This window comes from Dermacentor albipictus, chromosome 2 (genome assembly GCF_038994185.2).
Source record: "Dermacentor albipictus isolate Rhodes 1998 colony chromosome 2, USDA_Dalb.pri_finalv2, whole genome shotgun sequence".
Classification (NCBI taxonomy): Eukaryota; Metazoa; Arthropoda; class Arachnida; order Ixodida; family Ixodidae; genus Dermacentor; species Dermacentor albipictus.
The window spans coordinates 203855277-203872403 of NC_091822.1; the positions used below are offsets into that span (position 1 = coordinate 203855277).

The 17127-nt window shown below is 41.3% G+C and overlaps 1 protein-coding gene across 3 annotated transcripts in view; it reads right to left on the reverse strand.

Moving 5' to 3' along the window:
- Positions 1-4087: 4087 nt before the first annotated feature.
- LOC135897315 (uncharacterized) overlaps positions 4088-17127 on the reverse strand; it is a 126681-nt gene continuing 113641 nt past the window's right edge. For 2 of the 3 annotated variants that reach the window (XM_065425921.2, XM_065425916.2), the window contains one exon: positions 4088-11469. The gene's annotated coding sequence lies outside the window, so the exon portion shown is untranslated. Of the gene's footprint in view, positions 17100-17127 lie in introns of all 3 variants that reach the window. The other variant, XM_065425918.2, reaches the window with a different exon arrangement.

A 17127-nucleotide genomic window follows, 5' to 3' on the forward strand; every position in this document is an offset into this window, starting at 1 on the left:
TTGTGAAGTGCTGTTGAACAATACATATTTATGCAATGAATGTTTACACACTCGAATTATCATGAAAGATGGTTGGTTTACAATTGTGCCCTTTGCTTTCGATTGGTGTTAGATTTTGCATAAGCATGCCCCCCTATGCAATAGTATATGGAAGTTTAAGGGTTCAGTAAAAGATGATGAACTAAATCTAAGTGCAAGAGCTTTTCTTTACCTATGACTCCCATCGAAATGCGACTTCCATGGCTGGCAATTCAACCCCTCACCTTGTGTTAGCAGCAGAATGCTTTAGCCGCAGTGGCAGGTGAATAAATTGAAGAACGATATTTTTGTCTATAGATTTTTTTTATTGTCTGAATGTAAGTAAAATTTGGAATAATTTAGTCATTACAAAAAAGCATATTGTGGTCCTTTATTGAATAAACCACATATTATGTATAGTTGAAATGCAGAAATTTGTTCTAAAATCCCCGGGTGATATTTTCTTGCAAGTAGCATGCTATTTAATTACTTATAAAGATAGTAATCACAGCGGAAATTGTCATATGGGTTTACACTCTAATATATGTGATCACACACTATTAGAACCTTATTACTAGAAACATGTACGGCACGAATGTTTCTGCACACTTGATCAGCTGTGAACGTGCAAGAACTGCTTGTACTTAAAAGATCCAAAGTTTCACAGGAAGGGATGCAACTGGCTGACTTCACTGCACAGTTTTGATTTGCTTTTCTTTAACGTGTCATTTCTACTGTTTTATTCCCACAAGAACAGGCTGTTTGCCTGCTTTTCGCATTGTTGCACGAGTTTTACATGACGGTGCAATAGGGTACGTTGTCACTGTGCCACTATAGCAAGCGAATAATTTACTTAATTTACTAGCTGTAGAGTTAATTACCTTTCAAAGCAAATGTTACTAATACAGGTGCGGTAAGGATGCAAAGTCCGCAACATATTCAATGTTTATTGGTTTCTGTGCAAGAAAAGAAAATTCCCCAGAGAAGAGGTGCAACTTAACGTGCATGTAATATTCGAAAACAAATTAACGTGCTGTTTATTGATGACACGAATTTAATGCTATCATAGAAAATTCAATGCAATAACCTACACTTTTGCTCTGTAAAATTTAATAAGTGAGGTAGATAACCTTCAAGATGCATTGGGAAATTCGCGCATGGAAGCCAACAAGAAAATGCAATGGTATCGCGTTCAGCACAATGTTGAAACTTCGGGTACTTTGTGGTCTTGTCATTTGCCCTTGCCTAAGTCGAAATTGTTTAAGCTGCTTCGTATGTGCAATTTTTATACACTATTCAACAAAAGAAGATTATGAAGACCCCGAAAGGCCATGTCCTCTCGTGGCAACTAGCAAAGGTGTACGAAGCGAACGTGAACATGCACTTCATTTGCCGCGTGGCATGTCACCGCACGCGTAGAAATGAGAGAATGGAATCTGCGGTACAAGTTTTTTATTCTCCTTTCGCATACCTACCGAATTCGGTAATTCACATCTCTGCGCATTGCACTTGTTGAGGGAGACGCAATTTCCCAAAACAAACCAGCGAAATAGCTCTCAGCGCAATTTTGATGAAAAATCGCAGTGATCGCTGCGACGGTGCGACTGTGTGACCAACCGGTTGGTTGCAGCCGACAATCGGAGGGTCAGCACTGCGACTGCGATTTTCATTGCAAACGACGGAAATCGCACTTCCGGTGCGATGAAAATCGCATCATCTGGAACAGGTGTCACGCCTGTGCCTCGTGCGTGACAAAAGAGGGCGCGCTTTTGCCCCACCTTCCTCGCTCGCGCATGCAAGGCAGAGCCATGTTCGCCAGCTTACCCTTGCACACTTTCACCCACACATACAGCATACCATGCGCGGCGACAGTTTTATAGCGCTTGGACTTTATACGGAATGTCACGGCGAGGCTGACAGCAGAAATGCGCTTGGAGTGTCCTGCTGTCGCAATTAAAACAAACGTAGTTACATAGCCCCCGTCAAGTGTGTGATGTACCCCACGAATGCTTATGCATTAGAAGTATTGCTGACACCAGGAATCTAACCCACAGGCTTCCTGGGTGAGAGCCAGATATCCTAGCCACTAGACTTCCACATGCCACATCTACAGTGACCCACGTCAGCGTGAAAGAAGCTCGTTGAAGAGCAGCTCGTATGTACACATTGCCACACACTCAGTGAACCAAGTTGGTGCAACGGTTGGTTTTAAACCATGTTCCGTTGGCATAGCAGCCTGATGCACTACCCATTCGACCACGGACTACTCAGTTAGCCGGGTAGACAGGAAAACAGTTAGATACAAAAAAATACATAATAAAAACACGCAAACCTAGATACATAGATCCCGGAAAGTGCGTGAAGTACCCTAAGAATGCTAACACATTAAAATTGAGGCCGAACCCATCTCACGATGAATGCTAATATTAACACGATTAGCAATGAAGAAAAGTAGTGACACACTATATATCCACAACACATCACCTACGAGACCTGTATGCATGCAGTGCTACCCACTGGACATGCTGGGTCATTCATCGGTGCCGCCACATGGGGCACTTGTGTTAATATACATTCAAGGAAGTTGCCTGAATATATATGACGCGGGTTTGATTTCACCCAAGCACTGGAGAAATCTTAAAGAACTTTTTTGGCCATTGAAGAACAGCATGTACTAAGAGCACATACCAAGCGACCCAAGTTGGCGTAAAGGAGGTTCACTAAAGAGCGACACAAACAGTGGCACGTACCTAGTACCCAGTAATGCATGTTGGCGTGAAATGGGCTATGAGTTGCACATACTCAATGACCCAAGATGGTCCAGCGGCTGGTTTCAAACCCAGTTACCTCAGCACAGCAGTCCGATGTTCTACCTATTAGACCACGAACTTCCCAGTGACCCAAGTGAGAGGGGAAATGGTTGGTCGCGCAAGATAGATAGATAAATACAGACCAACAGCCCTCAAAAAGTAAGAGTAGTATCCTAAAAATGCTAATCACATTCATAAATGTGTGTGTGTGTGTGTTTGTCGAACAATGTGTGTGTATGTGTGAATGCTCTCGCATTAACTTAGACAGTTATCGGGAAATAAGTACTGCCATAATTTTTACAGTGAAGTTTCCAGTGAAAGTTTTCTACATTGAATTTTGAGCTATCACGTTTCTCTGTTGGTGGATCTGGTTGCGCGTGAACTATTCTTTTAAAGTAAACAGCTTTCTTTGGCTCTTTCGGACATTTTCATGGTCGCTGGTTGGTGCAATGGTGGTAGAATCTGGAGGAGGGAAGGCGAGGAAATGTGCCAAGGAAAACGGCACATGCTCTCCGGCAACCGAGTTACAAAGGGACTGTCGTGCCTGAGCTTGCTCACTCATTCATCGCGAGAAGGCGAGACAAAGGCCTCATGGTCACAGACAAGTGATGGCGGGGAGGAATCAGAGGGAGGAGGAGGGGAGGCTGTCGCTTGCTCATTTGTTGCACATCTCGCTAGCCACACGGTTGTGGCCAGCTCGTCGTGGACAACGCAATGGATGAGGAAAGCTGGCTATGGTACAAAAGATAAAACTGCTACACAACTACACTTTCAAAAACATTAAATGACAGACTACAAGCAAAAATCCCGATTGTCATGTAGGCTTCCACCACAAAGCCAAAAAATATGGTTGCAATGCCCACTTTGTAAACTTTTGTTGTTCCACTTCTGACATTTTGTGATACTTTGTTTAGTGGACAGATAAGAGCAGCAAGACTTTACAGTAGGTTGTTGCGAAATATTTGGTTAGTTTCATGTATTCAAAAATACCAAACAGTTATTTTTCAAATACGAATACAGATAGCTAATGAGTAAAGTTCATTTAGTATTTAAAACTCTGAATATTCACCCACCCCTAGGTTAATGGTTATTTTTTTAATACAAGCACAAACAGTTAATGAGTAATATTTGATCCATATTCAAAACTAAGCTAATGTGTAATATTCAATTTGTATTCAAAACTTTGAATATTCGCCCAACCCTATAAACTCATGACTTGTGCACAACATGTGCACAACTTACCGAGACAGACAAGAGAATGGAGTTGAAATTGTTCGATTTAATGTCTTATGCATACCAACATCAATAAGATACACTGGTTTTCTACATCTAGCATACATGTAGTACACATTCAGATGTACACATTCCTTGAAACGTAAAGGCATATGAAAAATAGACATATATCATAGAAGAATGTCCTTCTATTTGGCACAGTGCAAATACATGTTGATTGTGCTTGAAGAGTCAGAGACACATGAACTGATCGGTGCACTAAACATGAAAACATATCAGAACTCAGGTTCATCACATTTCTGTTTCTCTAATAAGACATACAACAAAACGCCTTTTCAGAAAAGCAAAGACGACTTTAGTTTTCGTGCAGAAGAGAAAAATGCAATTAGCACTGGCTGACATCAGTATGTAGCGGCACCAAGTGTGTATAGTGTAGCATATGTAAACCAGTGTACAGATGCACTGCTTTAGCTTTCAAACACTGCAGTAATGGCACAAACAGCAGCATTGGGAATGTGTTGGCATATGTGCACTGTTCCCGAGTTTGTGGCTCCAAGCACATTTACAATGCTAAGTACGGTGCATATTTGTTAAAATTTGCCTGTCAGGTAATAAAATGTCTTTAATAACTGGAACTGGTGGTAATGAATGTGAGTGAATCTGGGCCCACACAACTTCAGGCAAAATCAAGTTGGAAGTGATGCTCATAAATTTACGCCTTTGCATTTTTTAATATCACGTGAGCATCGGCCACACAGCGTTTAAAGCTGTGTTGTAGTGGCGGGACCAGCTACAGTATACTCGGGTGCATGAAAGATTTACAGTTTGAATGCATTCTGCAGCATTGTATGCTTCAGGAGTGCCCCTCGCTGCTACAAGGCCACTGGCACACCATGCAGTCAGAGCTCACGCCATATTAAAAAATTGCAAGGGTGCACACTTCAGGGTCTGTGCTTTGACTAGCACTTGTGCAGCAACTGAACATATTTGTGCGTGTTGCTATTGTGCAATGGAGTAAACCTCATGCTCCCAAAGCTGCACATCTGCACACACAAAAGAAGAGTGAAAAATTGCTTTATAAAAACCTAGCCCACGTCTTCCGCTGCATTCTCTACTAAGCTCAAGAACCTGGTTTGCTAGCAAGGCTATCTTTAATATCACTTGTAGATGATTTCTGCATTTGTGCTAACCTGTAACAACAGATCAAAAGTTAACTGCTGGTTCTTTCATGCTGACACACTCAACTTGTATCAGGTATCATGTCTATCACATGATATATGACAACATTATACAGCCATGCAGCATGAAGTGACCCGTGATGTACTCCCAAAAGATAGATCAGGAAGCAAAACTCACTGTTCAACAGGTAGTAACGGGTACCATTATCCACATTTAGAAAAGTAACATATTTGCACTAACTGGCTATTAACACAAAAGTAGCACAAACCTATAAAGGAAACCCATGTGGGTTCCTCAAGAGGTTCCTCACACAGATAAATAAAAACCTGCCTTATGCAAGTTTTTATGGCAGATGTCCATGCTGGATAGACACTACAGTTGAGCTTTGCAATAACAAAATTGGCAGGAAACGCGAAAAAATTTGCTTTCATGAGAATTTCGTTGTTGCGAAAAGAAACAACACAGTTGGTAATGCATCGCAGAACGAAACTTTACTGACGAAATTCCGTTAGCCTACTCTGCAAGCTTTGCTCGAGGATATAGAACCACATTTTCGACACTACAAAGTGCGCCGCACGTGTCGATCAGAAGTGGCAGCACTGCCGTAGCGCAGTATTCTCGGTCAATTGCTTTCGAAGATGCGATCAATTTTGCGAGATTTTGCGTAACTCGGCACCGGACGCAGAGCAATGGTGCAGGCAGCAGCATTTCTCCAGCGCATGCTGTTGCGCGTAGGCGCCAACGTGTCCGGTGCCGAGCACAAAAGTGATCGTATTAGTGTACCCGAAGGCAAACAATCGAGATAACGGCCTTTTCGCGCAAATCTACGGCTGGCGCCAAATCCGCACGCGATGCGTGTCGGGTGGCACCAAAACCAGCGTTCTTGAAGCAAGGGATGCGTATTCCCGGATGATCGCTCAGTCGTGGCCCGATGCGTGACAATCCATATGCTGCGACCGCCATCTCAAGCACCATAAAGAATTCCATGTCGGTGGGACGTGGTTTCCTTGTTTTTGCTGCATTTTTCTCATCGAGGCACACATTACGCAGTGCACTGCACGATCAGCAATTGTTCTTGAAAACGCGCATTCAGTTTGCGTTCAGTTTCGCCTCACGCAATTGGCCTAGGCCTCGCCAAATTGTCAGCCGCAAGGAATGCAAACTGAAAGCATGTTTCGAACAGCGTGCAAAAACCGTCATCACATGTTGGTAGCAACATGTGTGCCGCTTCAAACGGGCGATCAACAAACAAGATGGTGGTCATGACGTGCTTCCAGCACACTGACTGCTTCCAGCTCTTGGTTTGGTTGTTTTTGTGAACAAAAATGGCAGTGCCCACACATATGTAATGTGGTGCTATTTTACGCAATTTTAGTGCAAAACAATCGTATTTGAGCACATTTTGGAACTGGCTAGCCTTACGCGAGTGGGTAACATGCGGAGTTACGTTCTGGCAAATTTCGTTGATGCGGAATTGCAGTACAGCGACATTTCGTTGCGGAGAGGTACGAAATGCATTGAATCCTATGGGCGTTCACTGGGAATACGAAACTGTTTCTCTGTCGCGATAATTTCATTGTTGCAAGATATTGTTAATGCGGGTTTCGACGGTATAGGGGTTCTACACACATCAACTACTGCACAAGGGTGAACTGCCATTTGGTGACAAATCAACATAACCGGGACTAAGTGCTATTTGCCACTTCGTTTCAGCAAAGTGCTAAGAAAGTTGAAACGCGAACAATTTTGAAACTACTTTAGTACGTTTCCAAGTTCACCTGCATCCAAGTTCACGGCACTTGTAACAGCAGCATAATTCAGACTCCAAATGTACACATGGAACTAATCCATGCTTCAAAACTGGCTACAGAGTGATTATACACTGCACTTCCAAGTAATTACACGTTAATGATGTTGGTTGTCATTTGCTGCTGTTTGCATTCCAATTTTTTAGCACTGTACATCTCTCTTCATGTGGTAATGGTGATGCATTGTGACAACGACAATGTCTAATATAGGTTGTGTGCCTGTGTGTCAGTCTAGTTGCAAGAAAGTATCTGTTTTCTTTCTTTACCTACGCAGACCCACGAAAAAGTGGAAGTGAGCCATTCCGTGGCGAGACTTCCAGTGTCGCTTTTAACTGGAACCAGATTTCTATATGAAAAAAATATTTTTAAGCTGAAGATGCCATTTGTGCGAGCGTGTGCACACTGAATGGAAATGTGTTGCTGGAGTGTGAGCCATCTAACCTCAAAGCAGGTGCTACTTTGATGATTTTTGAACGCCTGCTGGCTTGCTTACTTCTCAAAGCTAGTAGAACAGCCTCGTTCAGCGAAGCAGTATCGTCCACAGACATGATAGGTGTTTGCAGTTAACATCTGATAAGTCCTTTAGGATCGCAACCACCAAGCAGACTTTCGTGCAAGGGGATGCTTAGCTAGCACAAATCATAATTCCTACCAAAGGAGGCTTTAAAATAAACTCTGCTTTCAGTTTCAGAGTGCCTAACAGTGAAATTGGTTGTGGACTTCAAAGATTTTTTTCTCGCTTCACACAAAATTTACTCCATTAATATTTCTATATCACAGACCTAAAGGTTGCTTATAATGAGTTATCCCACTTATTTTTTATCTGGAGGGCCTTTATGCTTAATAGAGGTATGAACATCGTTAAAAATTAATTTTGCCTAATGTGGAAGTAATTTCTTGAAAATATACTAAAGAAATATTGTGGCTGAAATATTAATAATTTCTGTGCAACAAATGTCTAAATACACACAATTTTCTGGCTTTGTTAGACAGCCAATTAAACGGTGGATACTTTATAAATGTGTGCATCTAACATGAAACGATTATGCCAGTAGAATATTCTAAAATAAGATCTGTCAATACACTTAGTTTCACACTTGACTAAAGAAAATTTCCCTGCAACCAACTTTTGCTTCTTTGCGGAAACTTCAAAGAGTGCTTACATCCCCCTCACAAGTTTTTTTGACAAGAAATATGCATCTGTGAAACAACATTCACACAATCACCAACTAACCCAATTTTTTACAATATAATCGGTGATGGTTACTTCTGAGGACTGGGACGTTTCACGTAGAATAACCAAAGTCCCAAAATGATGCCTCAGAGATTTTTCGGTGCACCACGGTCACCACCTTATCTCACAGGTCATGCTGAGGAGCCACGTGGTCTAAGTGATGTAATGACAGCGTTTTATTCAATTTCGGTATCAAAAATGGCTACTTCTCAGAGCCTTGCATGACGTTTCTACTCGTATTTGAAATATCAAACATTGCACAGAGGCTTTTACATATACAGTATATTAAACCAGGCTTTTTGCACGGCCAAAATTTCATTTAGTCTAAGAACTCTACACAGCCAATTTATTTATTTATTTATTTATTTATTTATTTATTTATTTATGTAAATAAATAAATAAATAAATATGCTGCACAAGCTACCTTGCGATCCATGCTGTGCCCAACAAATTGTTTAGAGATTGTTGAAAACATTTTCTACCATTAATAAATTTGCATTTGTGTACACATTTCTGTTACCTTAGCATAAAAATTACAACAATGCCAAGTTGAGAACTTTGTCAGTGCTCATCACATCCTTTTCATCTCTAAGTCTCTGTCCTTATTCATGCTATTTATCCCTCAACCTGAAAATCTTGTTTTTTGCAGTACAAGTATTTTTGTGCCCCTGCAATATTTTTGTCATTGAGATGTTACTGCAGCGGCATATAACTGTTGCCTTCATGAACCATTTCACACAACAGTGCAAAGGGCAGCATCTCAAGGACAGTCACAGGTAACATAACTTGTGACATGAACCCACAATTACTTGTACAGGAAATCAACAATTAGCACTCATAAAGGTAATGTAAAAGACATTGTTAACATATACAGTTGAGCCAGTTATGAAACAAATTCAGTTCAATTTACCAACGAGATAAACATGACAGGCACTCAACGCAGAAAAATATACCCTTTCTTCTGTGTTGTTTAGATAAGCATAAATACACGTGCTACCACCCAGATTGGCTTATTTGTACCCAAGAACAAAGATGAACAAACAGCTTGTTGTGAAAGAAATATACTAAAAAATTCTCAAATAATTTAGCCCAAATAGTGTCAACACTGACATGCCTGGAAAGGGACAAACACAATTTGGACTATAAATAACAGGCAATCTTACTCCAAAACTTCACAGCAATGCAATTTTTCCCACAAATGTAGCATGAACTTGTAAACAAGGCAAAGGAATCACAGAAAGTTGGAGGCCTGAGCAGATGATGAACAAGGGAAATGTAAGCCTGGAGCCAACGTTTCGACGAGGGGCCTTGGTTTGATCACAGAAACAGGAGACATGTTACACAATGCCTAATAAAGTTCTCAGAATCACTCTAGATCTCTCTGACTGCTGTCATGAGCCAAGCTTGTGCCCAGGGCAGCTCGTGTCCTACAAGACTGAGAATGTAAACTGCCAGGTCTCACTGCTGTCAAGATTTAGTGCAGTTGCTGACCGCTCCAAAGCAGCTGCACTTTCAAAGAGCTCAGGACTTGTTTGTGGGAACCTTTACTAGACATCCGAGTGCCTACTTAAATCCATTACTGTGCACTCAAAAGCCTATCTGTTTAGCTACATACTTAGTCAAAACTGCTTGAAGGGGTTATGATCATCCGACTATTCTCAGTTTATCATTGTTACTAGTCATAAAATACCAAATAGCCTGCTCTCAAGTCTTGTTTAGTTATCAGTGTAACTGAAAATGGAGAGGCCAGTATGGTTGTACCCTTAGAAAAACTGGTCTCTGAGCACACATTCTAACCTGAAATTTCAATTTAAAATTGCTGCATCTAATCACCTCCCACTGACAGTTACAGCCATTCTGGCATTGCTTGTGCGACATTTTAAGAAGTGTGAGGCCTCTGCCACGTCGCCTGCTCTGAAATATTGCGAAACTATGAGTGTGCTATCCCACCAGGGCAGCCCACTGCTGTGCGACTTCTCCAGCAGAAACCAACCTTGGCTAGAAAGTACAGGCTGGGTTTTCTGGCACAAATGTTTAGGGCAAAACACTAACGCTTCCGAGAACTGCCAGTCCTTATGACCCACATTCAGGACACACATGAAAAAAAGATGTAGTGTGTTGCAAACAATTGAGACTTATATGTTCGAAGTTGCTCAAACACCTTATGCTGGCACGTCTGCCCCAAATATAGTAATTAAAGTTAATCATTGCAATTGAGCTAATTAGAAGGAGCAAAAAATATAAGATGCCTCTTGAGGTTGCTGCTAACATGCATACTGGCCTCATCAGCACAGAAAGCTCCCGTCTTTTAAAAAAAACTTGGTGCGTGATAGCTGGGACACCCTGTATATATATCAAATTCAGTTTTGCGGATTTTAACTGTGACAGCTTCTGCACTGAGGTACCCTGATTTATTAATACAAATAATTTAAATTCATCCGACAGCCAGAATGCCTTTTATCGATACAGTCGAACCACATTATAACAAAGTCACTTCCAGCACCAAACTACTTTCATTGTATGTGATGCTCGTCACATGTTGATATCGATGAGATAAATTTTAGTATAGTTCTGTGTTTAGTATACTTTAGTGTTCATTATATCTATGTGCGACTGTAAAGCAAATGAACTCTTTCAGGACTAAGCAGCCAATTCACTCACTACCAGTGCTTGCAATGTTTAGGATAATACAATGAACTCTCAATCATTTGAAATTTTTTAAACTCTAATTGACAGATAATTTGAACTGCTCTGTCGGTCGCAGCAAAGTCCTATGTATTTGAATAGAGAAAAACTCCCCCTAACTCAAACTAAAAAAATCGCACAATGGTTATTTTGAACAAATTTCTCACTCCTATGGGACGCTTTTTTGGACAAGCCTGATTGAAAGGTGAAAGTTCAATGCATCGCTAGCTACTGTAATGTTGTGTACTGCAAGAATGTTGAGGAGGAAAGACACGGGGGATGCCAAACTGGTCCAAGCAGAGCAGCATGTGCGCTCCTTTCCCATGCGGCTCAAGAGGAACACGCCACCTCCAACAATGGGCATGCGGTGCACATCAAGCCACCATCCTTCTCAGCTCACCCTTGCATGTTCTTCCTCGCACCCACAGCCAATAACACGCGGTCTTATCTTGCTTGGACTTTATATGGAACCTAGGCTTCTTCCGGCAGATGCCAACACCCACTAGTGGAGGAAAGATAAGGCTGTCAATGCAAGCCCAGTTACGGTGGTCTTGGATTTGTGCGCTGTACCATACAATTGACTGGGAGCTGTATTTAAAGGGGCTCTCTTTTGTTTAAACTCCGCTTTATTAGAATAAATTTTCGGTCCCCATAGAATTCCACTGTATAGATTCTACTGATTTTACTGTATAAGATTCTACTGTACAAGTAAATAAGGCAAATTTTCCATAGCTACCAAGTGACGTAAACACACACATGCAAAAAAAAAAAAAACAGAATACATGAAGCAGAAGAATCAATGCACGAAGTCTATTGTTTTGTGAGGCCGGCTAATCCTGAAATACAATGTTATGTCAAAATGTAGCCCTCCTAAACCTATAAAACTGGGACGAATACATTGTTGCGCTAACAGGAAATAAAGACTTGGAAAGAAAAGTAGGAAACGACAGGTCGAGTGCCGACTTTGATTGTTTTATTCTTACAGCACAGCTGGCAGAAACAACAAATGTGCATGCCTACAGCAATTACAGTGATGTTTCTTAACAGCTGCATCTTGTCAAACAGAAAACAGATGTATCACTAACTTTATTTATTTATTTATTTATTTATTTATTTATTTACATTACCCCCAAGGGCCCTCACACGAGGTATTACATAGGGGGGGGGGGCACAAACATGAAATATACACAAATAAAACTACATCAAATAAACATCCACACAAGGAACATAAAATAAATATATATGAACAAGGGGGTATATGCACTTGGTCATGAAAACACAAGAACATTTTACATAATATGTTAATATGTGCATATAACCAGAAGTAATATTTAATCTGCTACCACTAACCATTTTCTTGCAACAAAGTTTGGAAAGATGGTAAGTTAACTTCAGTGGCTATGCGTGATGGTAGGTTATTCCATTCTATTATTGTGCGAGGAATAAATGATTTTGCATAGAGCGATGAGCGGCACATTATGCGTTTTACTTTGTTAGCGTGGTCACGGCACGGGAAAACTGCAGGGGGTGGTGAAAAGAAGTCATCATGAAACGTGGAATGGTGATAAAATTTATGAAATAAGGTTAGGCGAGCAAACTGGCATTAACGTGATAGTGATTCTAACTCGGCACATTGTTTTAACGATGTGACGCTGGTGAAGCGTGAATAATTGGAAAAGATGAAGCGAACAGCACGGTTTTGCAGAGATTCAATGTTTTTGATTATGTATGCTTGATCTGGATCTCATATGGCAGAAGCATATTCAATTTTTGGGTGGATCAGCGTGATATAAGCAAGTTTTTTTTTTAAGTGTGAAGGTGCGTGCTTGCTACTAACTAACGCGACTCATGCCTCTCTTTTTCATGTGATATGCCTACAAAAGTTCTCTTGCTAACGTATCATCACTCCTGCCAATTATCTTAACCTCATGCAGTAGTGGCCGACATCTGTCGGCCAAGCAAACCACGCAATGCGCAGGTAAGTGTGCATTCCCTTTGGTCATTGCAGACAATTCTTGCTCTCATGCACGGTCATTGACACATGTCCACGTCTGGCCCCCGTAGGTCTTCCCACATATCAGCGGTATCTCGCATACAACACCCGTTGCACATTTCATGTACGGTCTGGTGTGGATTTTCTGGCATCCTGGCTTTTTGTCAATGCGGCTTATGCACGGACACCATCAAGCCAACTTGCATGGTGCCGAAAAAACAACATGCACACCAAACCTATTTTCCCATTAGTGCAACAATGTATTCACCAGATCTCAACCAACTTGCCCAACAACAAGTTCTAGTCAACTGTAAAACTGCCATTTTCTTTAAAATAAGCATGCCACAACAAGGAAAAGGCTGCTCCATGGTTACCATAGAGTGCCAAGTTGTCTGCAGCTATCTCTGTGGGAGGTCTGTCTTGTGCCCCAATTGTTGCGAGTCATGACCCACAAGCAATGGACCAGGACCATGCATTATGCACCATAGGTGCAGTATGCCCAGTTCACAAGTGGTGAATGAGCTGCATCAGCTCTTGGTAGCTGGAGGTGTTTTATGCCAAATGCTCATTTGCTGCTGCACCTGACATCACCCACTGATTCAAAGCAGGGAACATGCTAAAAAGCTTTATGTAAACAACAAGCAGAATCTCTTAAATAATGCAGATGTAGAAATCACCCTTAATACGCCTCCCACTTCATAACTGGCATGCAAGCCGTGATGAGAAATCTCACCATGCTCTGGTGCCAAGTCTCATCACTAGCCTTCTATGATAATCATCAGCACCACCCTCTTTTAATGGTGACAAGAGCACAGATGCTAGGTGGACTGACATAGTCGCATGTCACTGATTACTGCGAAAGAATTACAATCTCAGAGTTGAAATATCAATGTGCATTCATCAGTATCAAACAAATGCAACCCCAAAAATATTCCATGTCAAGTATACAGTTTGACGAATGCTCAACAGTTGGTACAAATAGCCAGAAGCCACCTTACTCTCAGAGCGAGCGAAAACAAATGATGTTCAATAAAAATTCTCTGGTGACAATTATGTCCACACTTAACCCCTATGGTAGCTTGCTCAATACAAAACAGCACTTTCTCTTTCGTTCGCCGATACATTTTATGTTTTACTCACCGTAGTTGCTTAGTGGCTATGGTGTTCAGCTGCCGAGCACAAGGCCACGGGATTGAATTCCGGCCACGGTGGCCACATTTTGATGGAGGCGAAATGTGAAAACACCCATGTACATATATTTAGATGCATGTTAAAGAACCCCGGGTGGTCTAAATTTGTGGAGTCCCCCACTACGGCGTGCCTTATAATCAGATTGTGGTTTTGGCACGTAAAACCCCACAATTGAATTAAATTACACTCTCGCCACCCATGCATTGAGCACAGCACAGTAGTGTCTAATCACAGCAAAAAGGCAAGGAAATATCAAAGGAATTAAAGAAGCAGAGGACAATATCATTGCACAATACGGTAACCTAGTCATTTGTAGATAATCAATTTGGTGGTTGCAAGTACGTTGGTAAAATCAGTATTCGTGATGTGCACTAACTTTATACTTTGCTCATTGTGTTTTCAGGTCATAAGCAACTATAACACAAATAAAATTATTTCAGCTAGAACAGTAACTAGCAATGATGAAAGTAATTCATCAAACAACAGTAACTTTATTGTAAGAAATGCATGCAAGTAGATGCACAAATGATATCATTTTTCAGCATGATTAATCCCATCTTTCAATGCACTTATCATGCTAGTGCATTAACGGTCATATCCTATTGTCAAAAAACAATTTTGCTTTTCATCAGGTATACACGACCTCTTTGATATTCCTGATTCAACGCTGTGGGAACAAAAGTTACAGGGTGCAAGATTAAGAATGGAAGGGGGATGTTGTAAGAATTGGAATCATCTCTTACAAAATCAATTAGGTTTGACACTCTGCCTCTGTATGACAACTACTCACTGCTCCTAAATTCTGCATAGAGTTGATAAGCCCAACATTAGCAATGTCTGAACAACTTGGTGCATGACTGCTGTAGCGTACAGCCTTAATTTACAGACAGGACAGAAGAAGCAACATGACACAGCCACGTGTTGTCTTGTCTCTTCCCTTCCTGGATGTAAATTTTGGCTGTATGCTACATAAAGTTGATAAGCTGCCCTTCTGAACATGTGTGTTGCCATCTATTGCAAAGTGTTAGCGTGTTTACCCCTTTGAGGGTCAATGACGTAAACATACAGTGCAGCGAACAAGTCCAAAAATGGTCAATGGCGTATATTTACGGTGCCATCTATGCACTTAAAAAGCGCGCCAATTTCCTAACTTTTTCTTTTCTGTCATGTGCTGCCACTATGCGGGAATACAGGGAATTTTTTTCATGCGCCTCACGCTCTCGGTTTTCGTGGCATGGTTTCTTTTAGAGCTAGTTTGCTCCCGCACGTCTATATCCTACTGCTTGCGCATTGGCGCATGGGCGGGCGGGTGGCGGTTTGGGTTTCGTTCCACGGGCGGTTTCAGCTTCTTGCACTTGCAAAACTGATGGCTATCTTGTTGCTAATTGCTCATAGGACGACCACTTGTTTCTCGCTCGTTTAGTGCTCACAGGGGTGCGCATAGGAAGGATACCGCCGTGCATATGTTTCTGTTCCATTTTTTTTTTTTTTGACAGTCGTGAAAACTAATTGTCTCTGGTTGGTGATAAGATGAAGATTAGTGGAAGTTTGTCACATATTTTGCTTTTTTGATGGGCACACAACCACACAGTTTTCTTGTGTGTGCATCTACGCAGTTCGATTACACTATGGATGTACAGTCGCGGACAGAATATTATGGACCATGAAATCTAAGAAAAAGCTGAATATCTCCGCAACCTCACAACGCAATCTGGTATTTGCATTTTGGACCTCGACTAGAATATGCTAACAACGTTGTCGTGGGCAGTTTTACTGGTTACTGCTACAGGCTGCTCGGGGATTGAACGTTTTCGGAGATCCCATTGTCCATTTTATTCTGTCTGCGACTGTACATATTAGTGTAAGAGCAGGAACATTTGATAGAGTGTTGCGAAATATGTTCTCGTGTGTGCACTTTCAAAGCCTTGAACTATGTGTATAACAATGCATGAAATTTTTCATTCTTATAAGTTTATTTCCTTTTTTATTGTTGTTATTTATGAATGAAGAGTACACATATACCAACACAAAATATTTTTTTTCTCACTTTACGGTCATCCTAGAAAAATTACGGTAAATTTTTTTCAAAATAAGTCCCTGAGAAGAATTGGAATCTGAAATAAAAAGAATCAACCCTGGGCGGTCGCATATGGCGAAAAAAATCTATCCTCAAAGGGTTAAGAAGGATGCGTTTTACATGTCTGCAAGTTCCACATGACTACAGTGGAACCTCGATTATACATCCCCAGTCATGCAACGACCCACATGTTATGATAAATTGGTTTGGTCCCAGCAAAACCTGCACAGAAATAATATATTAAAATCCCCGATTATATGATGCAATTTTATGCCGACCCCGCCTCGTATAACGCCTCTCTGGTACCGTCCAAGAAAAAGAAAGAGAAGCCCTAAGCAGACACAGGCTGGCACATGAGCACACCGCAGCCAGGTGATAACAGGTGTGCCATGAAACCATGCCGTCCTCCTCTTGCCCTCCGCCACGCTGTAACCACTGCCATTCCTTCACCTCTGCAATACTACTACTCTGCTGTACTCAATGCATAGGTGGTGAGAGTGCAGTTAGTTTTTTATTCAGCAAGCTGCCATAGACGTCAAGTGTGGACTTAATTGTCACTGGATAATTATTGTTAATAGCTTTTAGCACAAAAGAAACGCACGATACGAGTAAAGGCACACAGGACACAGTGCAACTAACAATTGATGCTTTATTGTACTTGGTTACAGTACATATAGCACTGTACAATAAAAGATGGAAAGAGAGCGTAACATCACCACAGCGTCACAGACATACATAAACAGAAACAATGATTGCATGAGCTGCCCATCTGTCACATTGTCAGAGAAGGAGATACTGTTCTTGTCACAGTAGCGGTGGCTTGTCATGCTGTCAGGCAATATATGATGCTTCTGTCTTTTATTGCATGGTGCTATGTGACCAAGTACAATAAAGCATCA